This window comes from Onychomys torridus, chromosome 7 (genome assembly GCF_903995425.1).
Source record: "Onychomys torridus chromosome 7, mOncTor1.1, whole genome shotgun sequence".
Taxonomy (NCBI): domain Eukaryota; kingdom Metazoa; phylum Chordata; class Mammalia; order Rodentia; family Cricetidae; genus Onychomys; species Onychomys torridus.
In genome coordinates, this window is record NC_050449.1 from 40238246 (window position 1) to 40256266 (window position 18021).

Below are 18021 nucleotides of genomic sequence, written 5' to 3' on the forward strand. Positions count from 1 at the left end.
TTTAATACTGACGATAGGTAAGATATCATTAATGTTTATTAAGTGACTTGAAAGGTAAGAATGGCCTTTGAATCTGGCATGGTAGCATAGGCCTAGCGTCCCAGTGCTCGGAGGCAGGAGGATGGCTGTGAGCTTGGACTATAAAGCAAAACTCCATCTTGAAGAAGAAGAAAGAAATGCAAGGGAAGAAGGAAGAAAAGAATAGAAGACAAAAGATAAAAGAATAATTTTGATCAGGGAGTTTCATGCAAAAATTTTATATGTTGGTTACCTGATCTTGTAAAGGCTTTTAAAGATAAAAGTACCTCAAAAAAGTTTCATGAAACAAATGATGTGATTGATGGTGCTGGTTGTGTCTCAGTCACCTTTCTCTCTGTCATCTACAATAATAGAAATTCCAAATGTCACTTGGTCTTACAGTTGCTTCGAAACCAGACTACATTTCCCAGCCTTCCTTGCAAGTGTGGCCACATGACTAGGTTGAAACCAATGAAAAGCAAGCATTAGTAGGCGTTCCCTCCCAGAGGGAAGGGTCTTTAAGGAGAGGGAACATTTTCTGCTCATTTCCCTCCCTTTGGCAGCAGTTCAGACATTGTGGATAGAGTTAAAACAGTCACCTTGAAGGAAGGTGACTTTGAGAGTGGAGGCCAGGCAGGAAGAGTATCAACAGAGAAGCCGGTGACGTGGGAACTAACCCCGGCCTGCTTAACCTCCTCGGGAAAATAAACCATTTCTCTTGCTTCCACCTCTGTGATTTGGGGACTGCCACCGCTCTAAGCCAAGCCAACTTCTAATTAGTTCAAATGAGTTCTTACACACAAAGCACTTAGAACAGTCTTTGGCACAAAATACAGGCTCTGGAGATGGTGGCTAATGATAGTTTTAGCTCTTTCTCTGAAGGGCACTAAAGATAAGAATTCTGCTCAGGGAGCATCACGATGCTAGCCTTATTTCTCCATGAGTATGGGGTAGCCAGCACTTTGCTTTGTGGTCAAGTCCAGCTGTTTAGTCTCTCCTCCTGCTGCCCGCTAGCCACAGTCATTCTCCCTACTCACTACCCCAACGCCTCCCCCTCCTTCCCAAACCAGACTTAAATCCAGCTGTCAGCCAGCTCAGCCATTACTTATAGAGAGAAGAAGCCATGGCAGTCCAAGAGAAGTATGAGCCAGGAGTCCAGTCCTGTGGATCAATTTGTAATTTTTCTTGTGGCAGCAAGAGGGGGGTGAGCGATGCCTGCTCTAAATGCTAGCCGCAGCGCAGGAGCATGTCTGGGCTTGAATTATTTATCTTTGGGTCCCTTGGCTGAATGGGAGAGGGTCCCTGGGAGGAGGGGACACAGTAAGTACATATAAATGTTCTCCAACTTAGGCTTCAGTAGGAACTGGAAGACCATGGCAGGGCTGTTGGCATTTATCTGGATAGCCCTCTGTGACAGAACCCCTGTCTCCAGCAGAGTCTAGAGGAAGTCCCTCTCTGGGAGACAGAGGGACTTCCCGTATCGAGGCAGGTGAATCAGTCACCCTCTTTCCTTGCTGAGAGACTTATTAGAAAAGTGTTGAAATTATAAACTCAGAAATAACAAGTGGCCCCTTGCCTACTGTTGGCCTGTGTGCCGAGAATGTCTGAGACCTTGTTGTGCTTCTGGTAGGAGGAGACGAGATGGAGTGAGCACTCCTGGCTGGGGGACGCTCATGGTTTTTAAATGAGGGTATGAATTATAGACACTATCAGTGCTTGTTAGGATTTCCAGATCATTCCCTTTCCTGTTCACATGGAAGAGTCAAAACAGGTGCCTAGCTCTGGTCAACGGAGAGTAGAGGAAATACAGATGGATGCTGAAGAGTTGGCATTATATTTCGCTTTGTACCCACCTCCTGCTGGGGACTCTAAACTGGTGATGTCATAATCTGGAAGACTCTGGGTCAGCCTGCATCCCTGAGTGAGTGTGGAGCAGAGCTTTATGTAAAAGGACGAGCAGACCCTTCCATGTTTGTGGAAGGCCAGGGTTAACAAGAGAGCAAAAGGAGTATGGATGGGACACTAGACCCTTGTGTGAGTGGCAGGAGCAGATGCTGATGGAGCAGAAGCTGACGTGTAGAACCAGAGGTGGAGGAACCTGGGAGGTAGAGAAAGATGAATTCTGAAAATGTTCCTGGGTTACATGACACTATCACGATGACTAACCTGTGGTGACATAGATTGTGGGACACAAAGCCATGCTTAAGATCTTATGACCAGAAGGACAACTCTAGAACTTTCTTAAACCTTGTTCTGGGTTGGACAGTGTCTTCCTGAATTCATGCACTGAGGTCACAGTTCCAAGCCCTTCCTGGAGATAGAATATTTATAGATAAGCATGCTAAAAGAAGTCAGGAGAGTGGGCCTTGACTGGGCATGACTGGCGCTGTAGGTTAAACTGTGTTTGGAGATGGAGCTTATGACTATGAAGATCAATGATGCGTAAGGATGTAGTCTTCTTAAAAATAATGTCTTTGTGGTATGTTTGAGCATTCCTTGGGTATATACCCAAGTGTGGTATAGCTGGGTCTTGAGGGAGGTTGATTCCCCTTAACTGTCATGATAGAACTCTCATCCAGTGACTGATGGAAGCAGATGCAGAGATCCATAGCCAAACCCTAGGAGTCCAATTGGCGAGAAAGAGGAGGGATTATATGAGCAAGAGATATTGAGACCATGATTGGAAAAAGCACAGGGACAAATAGCCAAACTAGTGGAAATGCATGAACTGTGAACCAATGGCTGAGGAGCCCCCATGGAACTGGACCAGGCCCTCTGGATAAGTGAGACAGTTGATGAGCTTGAACTGTTTAGGAGGCCCCCAGGCAGTGGGACTGGGACCTGTCCTTGGTGCATGAGTTGGCTTTTTGGAACCTAGGGCCTATGCTGAGACACTTTGCTCAGCCTTGGTGTAGGGAGAAGGGGACTGGACCTGCCTCAACTGAATCTACCAGGCTGGGTTGACTCCTCAGGGGAGACCTTGCCTTGGAGGAGGTTGGAATGGAGGTGGATTGGGTAAGAAGGCTGGGGGGTGAGGGGAGGGAGGACAGGGGAATCCGTGGCTGATATGTAAAATTAAATTGATTATAAAATGAAAATATTAAAAACAGTTGACACCAAACTCAATATGAAAAAAAAGTCTCTATATTTTCTTTGAGAATTTTGCATATTTTGCTCATGTTTGTCCCTCTACCCCAACTCCTCCCAGATCCTCCCCCACCTCCCTACCCACCCAACTTCTTTTTTTTTTTCAATCTTTCATTAACAAACAAACAAATGCCAAAAAAGAATTCACAGAGTCCAGTTTGTGTGGGCGACTGCTCCTGGGTGTGGCACCTGTTCTGGAGTGTGGTTGATCATGAGGAAGACTAACTTTCCCTTTCCTAGGAGCAATCAAATGTCAATAGTTCCTTAGCTAGGGAAGGGACTTCTTACACCGCCCCCCTTCTTCCATGCAGTCTCAATAGAACTGATAGCATAAAAGGGGGAGGGGCTCCCTTTTCCTCTGTCTCTCTGTATGTAGGTGGAGGAATGTCCCCACAAGGACACAGTGAGAAGGTGGCACCTGGAAGCTAGGAAGAGAGGCCTCACCAGAAAGAAACCCCGACAGCATGCTGATCTTGGAATTCTAGTGTCCAGAACCTTGTGATAATAAATTTTGTGTCTAAACCACAAAGCCAGCCTGTAGTATTTTGTTATGGTACCCAGAGCCACTGAGGCACACATTGACCAGGACGTGCCTTCTAATATTCTTTCTTCTACTCAGAAGCTTCTGAACCAGACTAGATAAGTCCTTGGTAGAATTTCTTGTAAAGAGTGAGAAATTTTGAGCTGAAGAAGAAAAAGAAGAGAGGGAATCATGAAGGTACCGATACTTCCTTGTGCTGCTAGAAAAATGCTTTTTCCTTTACGGTTTGTTTAGATCTGATTACAGCCTTGAAAGATCAACACCCCAGGCTTATGGGTTTTAGCCATTGGCTCAGCAATGTACTTGGAGCATCTCCTATGTGTTGGGGCATTCTGCTAAGGGCAGAAGAGGGAAAGCCAAGCTAAGGGCTTGGAGTGGAGAGTGTGGAGCAGCTATGCGCTTCCAGGTGATGGGGCAACGAGGCACCAGCTCCCCTTGACAGGGATGCTCAGAACTCCATCCTGGCTGCTAGTTCCGTGCTAAGTTCTTGGCAAAGAAGGAGGATAGCAGAAGCAGGTGGTGACAGATGCTGACAGGGCCTTGTATTTCTGCAAGCTGTCTCCCTGTTGTCCCCATGGAAACCAGCATCACATCTGGGCAGCATGTCCAGCTATGAGCTCTCTACATTTCAGGCAATTCCCAGATTCTTCCTTGCTGGCAGAGCCTTTACTTCGTCCAGCTCTCTTAGACTCCTGTACTTCAAGGGAAAGCTGGCTTCCCCTCAGGCCCAGAGGGTGAGCAATGCTCAAAGCCAGCCAAGTATACAGGGGCCGTTTTTGTTGTAATTCTAACCAATGAGACATCAAGGAGCTTGCACGAATCTCAGAGGAGTTCTTCTCCTACAATAAGCACAAAAGGAGGATAAGTCTGTTCTTTGAGGAGTATTACCATGTGGTCATGATGTTTAGAGTAGCTGCAGCCATGTTGTCACCATGTGCAGATAAGCCTGCGGACTGTTGCCAATTCTCTGAGGATAGTAGAGTGAAGGAAAGAATCGAGTCTTGCTGTTGCTTGATGTGGTATGGTTTGTTAGTATACCAGATAAGGAAGCTTCTCAATGGATGAAGATGGAACAATCAACCAGTAAGTGTATACTGGGTGGTGCCATTAGTGTGTGATCTCAGCAGGGACCCTGACTTCTGAGCCTCAGTCATCTTCATACATTGAGGGCAGGGCTGAGGGACCGTTCTGGATATCACTCTTCATATTGTTTGTAGGAGTTAGACTCGAAGTGGGACTCAGGGGATCAACTACAAATGGGCTCACTGGTAGGAGGAAGTAGGCTAGAGAAGAAGAAGGAGAGCAAGAGAGTCCCCCTCTTCCTGTCTAGAGGAAAGAGGTTCTGTGAGAGAAAGATCCAATGAGAATGGAAGCGCATACCTTTAATCCCAGCTCTTGGGAGGCAAGGACAGTTGGATCTCCGTGAGTTTGAGACCAGCTTGGTCTAAGCAGAAGTTTTGGGACATCCAGGGCTACATAGAGACCCATTTTTTCAAAAAACAGACAAAAACAAACAAACAGAACAGAACAGGGGGTGGGGATCATGGAAGCCAGGGATGTGTGCTAAATCAAGACAGGAGGTGCATGCCCTCACCAGCAGCCACCATGTGACTCCTTCACCAACTGTTCTCTGACCTGTGCCCCACCCTCCCAGCACTGCCTACTCAGAGCCTTCCTGTCTTCCCTTTTGTTGGTTGCTCCAGCTCTTCCTGGAGGACTGGGTGTTTTGGAGCAGATCTTGCTGGCGTTCATTGTAGGAGAGGGGAAATGGGGGCTCATGAGAGCATGCTGATGCCTACTTAGTTCAGACCCATTGGGTGACTTATGTACTAACTTTACTTGGCTGGGGGATGCCCAGCCAGCTTTTAAGGAATTACAAGAGCTGGTCTCTGTCAGATACTGGTGTTGAGTTGGTGGTGAGGAAAGAAGGTCCCCGTTATTGTCACCATCCATCTGTTAAGGGCTGGTTAGAATGGCAATTAGGGAAGGACAGTATTTCTTTCTGTGACTGACTTGGCTCCTTCTGCCTTGGATATGAACACTCCTGGTTTGGGGGTCTTCAGATTTAGAGCCTTGGATGCCTTGATTTGGGGCCTATAGGCTTGGATTATGTCTCACCACCTTCTTTCCTGAGCTCACAGCTTGCAGATGGGATGGTGAGACTTGTCTCTCTCTGTAATTGCATGAGCTACCCCTCACAACATATTGATCTATCTACCTGTCTCTCATCTACTTCTCTCATCTATCTATCTATCTATCTTTCTATCTATCTATCTATCTATCTATCTATCATCTATCTATCTATCTATCTATCATCTATCTAATCTATCTATATATCATTCTCTCTTCTATCATTTATATACATCTATATATCATCTATTTGTTATCTTCATTTTTCATTTGTCTTTATTATCCATTTTGCATCTCATTTGTTTATGTCTATCTTTATTGTCTCCCATATGCATCCATTTCCTGTGTCATCTATCATTGATATCATTACTACTACTGTTTATCAATTAGCTATTTATCATTTATTATCTATCTATCATTAGTCTCTTATCGATCTCTCATCTATTTTGTTATCTTTTTTCTATTTTCCATCAATTCTTTATCTTCATTAGCTATGGTTTATCATCTCTCTATTATCTATGGATCATATATCATCTCTGTATCTACAATCTACCTGTATTATCTACCTTTTCTTTTTTACCATCTATAATATCTATATACCTTTGTATGTATCTATCATCTATCTTTACTATCTGTTATCTCTCACTTATCTATTTCTATATCTTATCTACATATCATGTATTTCTCTATCATCAAAACTTATTATCTATTACCTATTTCTCATCCATTATCTATAGATCTATGTTTTATTTTTATTACACATCATCTATCTTTCATCTATTACTTACCTCTCATCTCAGTATCTATTTACATTATCATTGTCTATTTCTCATCTTTTATTTATGTCTGCCATCTTTCTATCTACCTACCATCTATGTATCTATCCTCTATCACTTAGAAATCTTTATTATCTGTCTGTCTATCTGCATGTATATACATACAGACAGACATGCATCCTGGTGGTTTGGTTGCTATGGAGGACCTTGTTTAATACATGCCTGAGTAAGAACTGCAGGCTCTATGCTCAAGCGGGTTTCAGATTTCACTGACACCATCATACTTCAGTGCTTGGCATGATCCTTTATGCTTCATGTATGTGGCCATCTCTTCTTATAATCATGACAAGCTAGTGACTTTTCAAGGCTGGTGCTTGCCCGTGACCATATTGTATAGAGGAGGAAGCAGGTTGGGTTAGGTGAATCATCATGACTAAGGCATGCAACAGTGATGGAGCAAGAACAGGAGCACAGACCTGTCTTGGTCCCCTATATCCCTGTCCTGAGTGAGGCCTGCGGTCACTGGGATGAACTGCATCTGCAGGTCCATCTTCTGCATTAGCATCTAAGCTTCAGCAGCCACAGGGCCACAGGTTCTCCCCTTGCCTCTGAGAGAAAGAAGTTCTTTCAGCCCTATGCCTTTCAGTGAATCTCTGTTCTGCATTCCTCTGGGACAAGCTTTGTGGCTTCCTTTGCTTCTAGGGCTCTGAGGACATTTGTTTCTCTCCGCACCCCCTTCCCACTAAACCAAACAAATTGCTTTCCATTAAACATATAGGTCTTGGCACTCATTTCTTTCCCTCTCAATATTCATTGACTCTAATTGAGCACTTCTTATGTTCAGATGTCATCAAGTCCTGGGTAGGATGAGAATGAGCCTAAACAGACATGGTGCCAACACTCTCAGGGCTGTGGTCAAGTGCACTTCTCTCATCGAGTTGCACTTCTGCCTCTAGATAAAGTCCTGCACTTCAGCCAACCATGAGCTGAATATACAATGACGCTTCTACGGCTACCATCCAACAAACTCATTGCCATCTTAGTTTGTGTAAGTACACTCTGTGGTATTCACACTAGGATGAAATTACCCAACAGCACAGTTTTGGGAGCACATCTCCATTGTTAAGCAATGCATACCTGCATATCAATTATCTATCTGTCTGTCTATCTATCTATCTATCTATCTATCTATCTATCTACCTACCTACCTACCTATCTACCTGTCACCTGTCTGTCCATCTGTTTACTCAACCTCATATATATGTGTGTGTGTGTCACCTTACCAGTGATGTGCAGTGATAATAAAACATGCCTTAGAATGCCCAGGACAATGTCTATCATGTATTAGGCCCTATATGGAATGAGTAAATTAATGAGGTAGGGGGAAAGGTTATTAAGGCACATTTCAAGGAAGTCTGGTCACCTCATTTCTCTTGCTCCGTTTTTGGAAGAAGCTAAATTTGTTTAATAAATTGCATTTTAGCCCAGGGCTCTGAAGAGGGCAGCAGACATGCCTGAGGCCTGAGGCTTATGCCCAGCCCAAACCCATGTTGGGAAGACACATGATGAATGGAGAGTGGAGCAGAGAGAAATTACTGAACTACCCATGGGAACAGCAAGGCTTTTCTGTGGCTGCAGAGCTGGGACCCAGACTGAAACAATGCTCTGCCAAACAGCCTATGCTGGGCAAAAGAGCAACTTTTATTCTCTATGACTTGATATCCCTTTGGTAGCTTTTGTGTGCAGCTGTGCAGGCCCTTCAGGGAGGCGAGAGAAGCTGGTGATTTGAAGCTGGCGATTTCGTGGCTGACCAGTAGACTGTCCAAAGCCAGTAAGGACATTTGTTTTCATGCCGAAATCCTCAAAAAGTCAATTCCCACTTCCTCATTTTTATCTTTGTTTCTCTTATAATGCCTTTCTCCCATTCTCCTTCATTATGGAAACACAAAACTTTGAACTGTCTTTCTCCATCATTATGACTGGCCCCAGTGGAACAATGGACACCAATGGGGGGAGTGCACATTGAAAGTAGGAGACATTGACCCAATGCAGTTGCTCTTTATTGGGGTATCAACTTGTCTTTGAATCCATCTACACAGGTAAATTGTGCCAGATGGGCACTGCATCAGCTACTTTTCTTATTGCTACATCAGAACACCTTGCACTGGCCTCTTCAAGGAGGAAGGCTGCACTCTGGCTCACAGTTCAAGGTGAGCTCCGCTCTAGCAGTGAAGTAATAGCACAGGAGCAGGAGGTGGCTGGTCACATTGTGTCCACCATCAGGAACAGAGATGAATGCCAGTTCATTTCCATTTCTCAGCTCCGTTTCTCTTTTTCATTCAGTCCAGGACCCTAGCCCATGGCATGGGGCTGCTCATACTTGGGATGGATCTTTGTTTGGGCGGGGGTGCAAAGATAGGGTCTCTCTGTGTAGCCTTGGTCGTCCTGGAACCTGCTCTATAGTCCAGGCTGGCCTCAGCTCCCAGAGATCTGCATGCTTCTGCCTCTCAAATGCTGGAATTGAAGATGTGTGCCACCACTGGCAGGCAGGTCTTTGTATTTCAGTTACCTTAATCTGGAAACTTTTTTACAGACATGCACAGAGGCATGTGTTCTAAGTTATTCTAGGTCCTGTCAAGACGATGATATCAAGCATCATAAGTGCCCTAGGTGAGACTAAATGTTCCCAAATCAACCCACTGATTTGTGTACACATACCCCGTCATGTCTGTGCTAGTGGTGAGGATTTGTGCCTTGCCCAAGGTCAAGAGTTAGCAGACTGTAGTACTGGGATCTGCAGTCAGGCTTGTCTTATCCTGAAATCTGTGGGCTTGGCTTTCCTCAACACCCCAGTGGCATCTTGCCCTGGTGGCATTTATGATGTCCCTGCTGGTGAAAAATGTCCTCATTGGTAATTTCAGAGTACAGGTCTCCACCTGGCTGATCCCAAGACACAGAAACATCTTGAAGTTTTAACAAAAGCATCTAGTTTAGAGATTGAAGGGACCTTTGAGACTCTTAATTCATTCCCTTTTCTACCTCAACTCATTTTATAGATAATGAAACTCAGACTAGAAAATTTAGAGACTGGTCCAAGGTCATAGCCAACTCTAACAGCAGGCTCAGGAGTCTCCTGGTCTAGTGTTCTGTCCATTTTACCTACAGAAACAGTTAGAACCTAGTTTGGCTATAGCAGACACCCCAAACTTATGACTCCACGAAGTCAGACTATATTCTGATAAAAATAAATGAGAAACAAGCAAATGTGGTATGAAGTAAAACAGGAGCAATGAGGAAAACCACTCTGATGTAAAATAAACTAGAAGTTATGACATCTTCACAAGATTAGGGACCTATAGTTTTTCTCTCATGTCACTGTGTTATGGATGGCTTCCTTTCCAACTCATCTCATGGTCCAAGATGGCTTCTGAAGCTATAATCACTGAACCCATTGACCAGACTTGAGTCTATGACCCTAGTAGTTAAATTGCAGGCTGGAAAATGTGGGCTTTTATCTAGGTGCTTAGTTAAAAGTCAGGATTATGAAGTTTAAGATTAAGAAATGATAAGCAAAGCTATTGAGAAGCAACTAGCATGTGTTTCTCTGGCCACTGGCCACCACACTGGTTGCCAACATCATACTTCCTCATCTGTAAGCCTGGAAATGCCCACCCAATGAGGCAGCGAGGCAGCAGAATACCAAGCTTTCATGGCTTCATCTTCTCTGAATAAAGGAATGAGGTGTGAGGTCTTGAGGGGTCTGTGTTATGGAATTTTTTTCTAACCAATGAATTTAGTTAAGATTGTTTGAAGGCCCATGGGTGAGGGATAATTTATAAGAAATTTGGCATTTTGCCCCTGGCCATACTACTGAAAAAAATGCCTCCTGTACTTTAGCAATCACTGACTCTATATCCTCAGGTATAGGTGGGGCCTCATGAGCTCATCCCCACTTCATGACAAGATAATGATGAACTTAATATTGTGTAGGTAGTATAGCTAGTTGTTGTTAGTTCAAGAGTGCAATTTCTGAATCATGGCCTGAAAACAGTGTTTTACAGCTCTCTTGGTTAAGATTATCATTGCTGTAATAAAACACCATGACCAAACACACTTGGGGAGGAAAGTGCAGCCTACACTTCCACATCAACTGTTCATCATTGAAGGAAGTCAAGACAGGAACTCAAGTAGGGCAGAAACCTGGAGACAGGAACTGATGCAGAGACCTTGGAAGAATGCTGCTTACCGGCTTGCTCCCCATGGCATGCTCAATTTGCTTTCTTACAAAATCCAGGGCCACCAGCCCAGGGATGGCCCCATCCATAATAGACTAGTCCCTCCTATTGTGAGATATTTGCACACTGTGAAAATATATTGCTGTGATTATTGTGATAAACAGGTAAATGGCTAATAGCTAGGCAGGAGAAATAGGTGGGACTTCTGGGCAGAGAGAAGAGGATAATCGAGGAGATGCCATTGAGATACAGAATGAGTTGGGCATGTAGAACGGGATAAAGGTAAAAGCTACATGGTAGAACATAGGGTAAATAAACTTCTAATTAATTTAAGTTATAAGAGCTAGTGGGACAAGCCTAAGCTAAGCCCGAGCTTTCATAATTAATAAGTCTCTCTGTCATTATTTGGAAGCTGGCGGCCCAAAGAAAAGTCCGTTTACACCCTCCCACATCAATCTAATTAAGAAAGTGCTCTGCAGGCTTCTCTGCAGCAGCTTGATCTTATGGAAGCATTTTCTTAATTGAGGCTCCCTCCTCTCTGATTACTTCAGCTTGTGTCAAGTTGACCTAAAGCTAGCCAGCACAACAACGCTTCACCCCTTTCTCCATCTCTTACTACAGCCTTCTCCTTGGTGATGTTTCCTGAATTTTGTTGAGAATGACACTGAGCTCAGGGCTTTTTAGCAGACACCGTGTAGTGCAGGTGTATTGGTCACAGCTCTCTAAAGAAACAGAGCTGATGAAATGAACATATACATCAAAAGTGGGCTTTTAGATTGGCTTTCAGATGCCATGCAGGTGGCTCAAAACTATGGCCAACTCATGCCAGAGAGGCCAAGACTCCAATAGTGGTTCAGTCCATGAGGCTGGGTGTCTCTGCATTTCCAATCTGATTCTAGAGGCCCGAGAGGTCTGGAGGATTCCCAGAGAGCTGATGGTTTTCAGTACAGATTGGATCCAAAGAAGTGAAGGATAGATGAACTTGTCAGTGACAGTAGGGGCAAGCAGGCCAAAAGCAAAGCTGCTTTCTTCCATGCCCCCACCCCCTTTTCTGGACTTTGGACTTACAGTAGGAAGTGATGCTCAGATTTAAGGCAGGTCTTCATGTCTTAAATAATATGACCAAGAAAATCCCCACGGGAGATTTTCTGGTTGGTTTCAGATGTGGTTCAGCTGACAACTGAGACCAGCCATCACAGTACAGTTTTTGGTTCTAGTATATTTTGGTCCATTTTGGAGACATTATTGGTATAACTCTAGTGACTTGGTGGATTTTGCATAGTATGATGTTAGAGAATTCATAGACAAACAGATAAGATATATACACATGTACCAATGCTCTCTCTCTCTCTCTCTCTCTCTCTCTCTCTCTCTTATATATATATATATATATATATATATATATATATTTTTTTTTTCCAAAAGGGGACTATAAACCTCATGTTTTGTGTCCCAGTCCTATCCTAGGTTGAAAAAGCAAGAAACACTGACTTGGCTCCTGGCCAATGCTTCCAGTCCTGTGGAACCAGGCTGCAGCTTTGAATGCCTTCAGGCAGTTAAAGGCTTAGAGGAAGAGAAACAGAATGTGAACTCTGAGGATGTGCATAGAGATGGCTGACTCCAGCCACCTGCTCTTTACAGCTGAAAACCCCCAGGCCTAGGGATAGTACAGGTCCTCGCAGCATGTGCAGGTCCAAACCCTGGGTACTGCCCTTCTAAGACTGTTTGTTGTACCTCTCTGAAGTATGTCTATTGTGTGCTTCTCTGTCTATTAGATGCATGTTACTATTGTTTCAGAACCTCTGTGATGGTCAAAGAGGCATGCAACGCTCTGGGGAAAGGAGGATAAAGGGATGGATGAGGTACAGCCCTTCACCCTTAACTGATTCAGTCTAGAGAGAAATACAAATATATCAGCAGCTAGTGAGAAGGTTGGGCAGAAGGCACCAAGGGTCACATGACATGCTTGAGGGGAGCAGCTGTGGAAAGACTGATGGAAGGCCTCATGGAGGAGGTCTTGAAGAAGAGAGAACCCCAGGAAAGAGGTAGTATATATATGGGAAGAAATCACATATGGGGGTTGAGAGTCTTCTTGTGAGTGCCTCTTTGCCTCGGGCAATATGACTGGGATTTGAGAAGGCTCAGTAGAGGGATCGCATCTCCTCCAGGGAGGCCCTTAAAGCCTGCTGACTTGGACAGTTCTCCATGCTGTTTGACCATTATCATGACTGAGATTAAGCAAGCTGGTGCTGGGGGAGGGCCTGAGAGGGGGAGCAGGGAAGCATGAGTGAATTCTTAAAGTCAATGGATTCAGATCTCAGCAGGTGGTATTCGGGTACCCAAGCCTTTATTCCTAGCTCCTTAGGTAATTCTGATCCTCAGGTGGACATTTTAGAGGTAAAGAAGTGGATGATAGAGGAGGGTGGGTGGGGTTGCTGGCTGAACTCTGCTGTTGAAGTTTCTCAGGGGTGGTCACAGGTATGACGCCCACTATGCAGATGAGATCTGGAGAAGGAGGAGTCCAGGTCCTTGCAGCTTGCTGGTGATAGCATCCTCATCCTTCAAGCCTCTGCACCTCTTATCCAGGGAAGAGCCACCCCCATTTAGCACACTACACCTGCTGTTGTCTCCATAGAAACTATGGAGAAAAGACTTGCTCTGCCTGTGGATGCTTCTCTCATTGGTGAGCAGGGAGGTCCTGATGTTTTGAAGAGTACCCAATTAGGAAGCTGATGGTGCACAGTGCTACTTGGATTTCTTCTTGCTTTGCATCAGACACATGGAGCTGAGATGCAGGGATAAAATGGTGATGGTAGAGTGGAGGTTCCCAGTCCACCATCCATGCTTGGAGACAGGTGTGGGGACAGATGGGCAGGACTCAACAACTAATGGGTTAAGGGTTGGCAGGAGGGACTTTGGAGGATCATTCCAGTATGTGCCATTTGGATGTGGCCAAGATGCCTGTAGATGGAAGGGCAGCCAGCAGCCAGCCTGCCTCATTTCTCTTTGGTTTCTGGGCTATGGTAAAAGGCTTTGCTTGTTATTCCAGGCCTTGTCTTGAGCTCAATGGAGTCCAGACATATGTATTTTTTTTTTTTTTTTTTTTTTTTTGTATACAATGCCTGAGTCTCTGTACTGCTTCTGGGAAAAAGAAATTGCCAGTATTTAATGATCTATAATAACCTGTCTGGGGCTGAGGAGATGACTCAATTAGTAAGATACTTGTCATGCAAGCAAGAGAATCTGAGTTTGGATTCCCAATATACACATAATGAGTCAGATATAGAGGTGCATGCCTGCAATTCCAGAGCTGGGGAGACTAGCAGTCTAGCTGAATTGGTGAGCTCCAGATTCAGTGAGAAATCTGTCTCAGAAAACAAGATGGAAAAGCCAATATGAAGGTTTGAATAAGAATGGCACCCAAAGGCACATAGGTTTGAATGCTTAGTCAGCAGGGAGTGGCATTATTTGAAATGATTAGAAGGATTAGGAGGTGTGGCCTTGTTGGAGTAGGTGTGGCCTTGTTGGAGGAAGTATGTCACTGGGGGTGGGCTCTGAGATTTCAAATTCCCACACCAGGCTGAGCGTGTCTTTCTTTCCCTCTTTCTGCTTGTGGGTCAAGATGTAACTCTCAGCTGCTGCTCTAGTGTCTGTCTGCATGCCTCCATATTCTCCATCATGATGATCATGGGCTCTGAAACTGTAAGCCAGCCCCTAGTTCAGAGGTTTCTTTTATTAGAGTTGCCTTGGTCAGGGCATCTCTTCACAGTAATAGACTAAGATAGCCATTGAGGAAGACCCCGCCTCAAGGATCTGGTTTGTCCTGCCCTGAATCCTCAACATTTCACTGAGAACCAAGCATGCCACAGACCCTCGATAAATATTTGTGGACACAGAGCTCAGCTTGCTGATGGAAGAAATGCTTGGTGGATCCTGTGAGAAGCAGGTACTTATCTGGCCCTGTCCCAGTGCTCTGTGGATCATGGGCAAGCCACTTCTTTCTGTCTACTATCTCTATAGTGATGGCAGACAGGGCAGTACTGCCATAGACCATGGTGCTATTTCTCAGCCTTCCAAGTTTATCAGGTCAGATGATCAACTTGGCTTTAGTCATAGATCTGTCCCTTATGAGGGCTACCACTATGGAACTCTGTGCCTCCTGGGGAACATGGGAGTCCATCCACACAGAAGGCATAACATGCTTTTGGAAGTCTTGACTTACTAAACATTTGGTTTTGTTTATAAGAAGGATGACCTGCGTTTGTTTTGGCTCAACAGAGAAGAAAGTCTATTCAGAGAAGATTGGAGGCATCACCAGCTCCAACTCATCCAGAGTTAGTCCACACAGACCTCAGGACTGGAGGTGAAGGGAGGAAAAGGTACTGATGTAGGAAAGGAGTCATCTCATTTATGAGGCAGGGCTAGGTGTGGGGCGTGGATTAGAGCTGGCCTTTCATGGATGGAGGAACTGGGTTAGAGATCTCAGGAGGACCTATTGACTTCCAAGGTCAATGACTATGAACTTGGGGACATAGACACGTTTTTTTCCTGGCTTCCTCACAGCTTGAGCAGTGTCGTCTATGAGGCTGCAGATTTCCAGTGAATGCTTGCTGGCAGTCAGTCCTGGCCTTGGAGAAGGCTCCAGCAAGATCTGGAGCATTGGGGAGAAGCCCACCTGGCTGGCAGCTCACTCTGAGCATCCTACAGCATTCCCCAGACCTCACTACAGAGGGTCTGGAGGACCCAGCTGTCCCTTCCAAGATGTTCCATCCTGCTTAGCTCCTTTCCCCACCAATGTGGGGCTCGTTCCTCTCTTGGCTCTTTGTGGCTCGGGAGGGACCCAGCCCCAATCATCTCGGCTCCGAGAGAGAAGGAAGAACATCTGTTAACACAAATGCTTTTCTAATTTCTTTTTAAATCTCACTCAGCATCTGCGTTAAACAAGGCTGATCGGCTTGTACAATATTTAATTTTGGAACCATTTCAAAAGGCGCTTGTGAGAGGGGGGCAACCGGGAGATCAGCAGCCTCCCAAATCTTTAATAGCACACTGGTTAGGAGCTTCCGCTGGGCTCCATCCTAATCACACAGAGGAGAAGAAGCAGAGACAGAATTTCTTAATAACAGATACCTTCGCAGCGCCTCATTAAATCACTGCATTTGAGACACACAGCAGGACACTCGGGTGAATAAATAGTGCAATCTCCTAGTCTCAAGCATTCGCACATCTGAGTTATTTCTCCTGCATGTGATCAGTTCTTTTTCTTTTTCTTCTTAAAAAAAAAATCTACAGATGATTTTAGCTGATGAATTCAATTAACTAAGATGTTAGAGGCCAAGTTGCAAAGTCTCTTTCTTCTCCTCCCTTCCCATCCCTTCCTCCCTGAACTCTGTAGCCACAGAACCTAACCTGGGGCTCTGCTACAATGCTGCCCTCAGCACTACCAAATGGAAGGTGAAAGACAGAGTGGGAGAGAGAGGGAGGAGGGAGGGATAGGGACAGAGAGAAGGGGTAGGCAGGGCTCTGAAGGTTGCTGTGAAAACAAGGCCTTCCCTCTGGATGCTGTCAGGGAAGGCAGCTGATGGAGCATGGGTGAGAAAAGCAAGCAGAGACAATGGCGTAGAAGAAGCGGGCCATTGGCCCTCGTGGATGCAGATCCCTCACTGTTCACAGCCACACCCATTTCAGTGGGGTCTGCAGCAGAGCAAGGTAGCAGGAGGGAATCATCAATTTTTCAGATGCACTGCATGTTTCCTGAGCACCTACTGTGTGCCAGTCTCTGGGAAATATGCCAAGTTAATGCACACATAAAAGAGCTAAGCCAGTACTCATGTATGGAATTCTACAATAATAATAATAATAATAATAATAATAATAATAATAATAATAATAATGAAATTGGAGCTAGAGAGAAGGTTCAATAGTTAAGAACACTGGCTGCTCTTGCAGAGGACCGTGATTTAGTTCACAACATCAACATGGTGCCTCACAATTGTTTGTAATGCTGCTTCCAGTGGATCCTATACCTCTTCTGAACTCTTTGGCGTCCTACCCAAATGTGATGTACAGACATATAGCCACACACACACACACACACACACACACACACACACACACATACATATATAAAATAAAAAAGTACAAACAAAAACTAAGTCAAAGCGACTATTCCTGGTCCTGCTGTACTCTGGAGAAGTGTGCTGGCATGTCAGCAACAGTGCATAGTCAGTTCCTGGTCCTACTGTACTCTGGAGAAGTGTGTTAGCATGTTAGCAACAGTGCATCAAGCTTTGTTGAAGGGGAAACAATCTGGACTGTGTGCAGTTCAAAGTCATCTTTTGTTTGTCCCCAGTACAGCTGGCTGCACACTCTTGCTTGTTTGTTTGTAGAATCAGATACTGTAATGCAGTACTTTGGAAACTGGTTTACAACCCCACAGTGGGTCTTGAAAATCAGGTTAGAAGAGACCCCAAGTTGGCCATGCTTAAAATTTGATTTGGGGAAATATCTATTATCAAGTACTTAATTAGTGTATTTTTTTCGAGTCTCTCAATACATGGGCAGTTATTTTTTCATACTTTCCTAAATAAAAGCCACATGAGGAAAAAAGTGGAATGGACTAAGTAAGGCAGGATAGCAGGAGAAGAAGAGGGTAGATAGGAGGGGAGAGAAGGAAAGAGTAGAGAAAGAGAGGAGGAGAAAATGGGCGGGGGGAGAAGGGAGAGAAGAGAAGAAGGGAGAGGAAGGAGGGGAGTGAATAGATAGTGAGAGGAGGGGTGGCCACCAGCTTACACTGCAAGCTATTAGTGTCTTACAGTTTTGATATTGGAATATGGTCTAAAATCCATCTCTCCCAGTGGATATCACTTTGGATGCAGGGGTTCAGGGCACCTAGCTATGTTCCTCTACCAAGCATCCTTAGGCACACTCTTCACATTGGTAAAGAGTGTAGCACAGCTCTGAGCCTGCCTGCTGAGTCTGAGGCCCTGCCAGCCATGTCTTTGTATGACCTTGGTGTTGGCATTCAGTGGCTGACAGTCATGTAACCCCAAGTAGCCATTGCTGTCCCTCGGGTCTGCAAATGTCAGGCCCTGCATCCTTCCAGCTCTACCTTTGCCCACCAATTTTGATTTTAGCCTTCTCTTTAGTGAGCTCGTCACATTATTCCAATAAA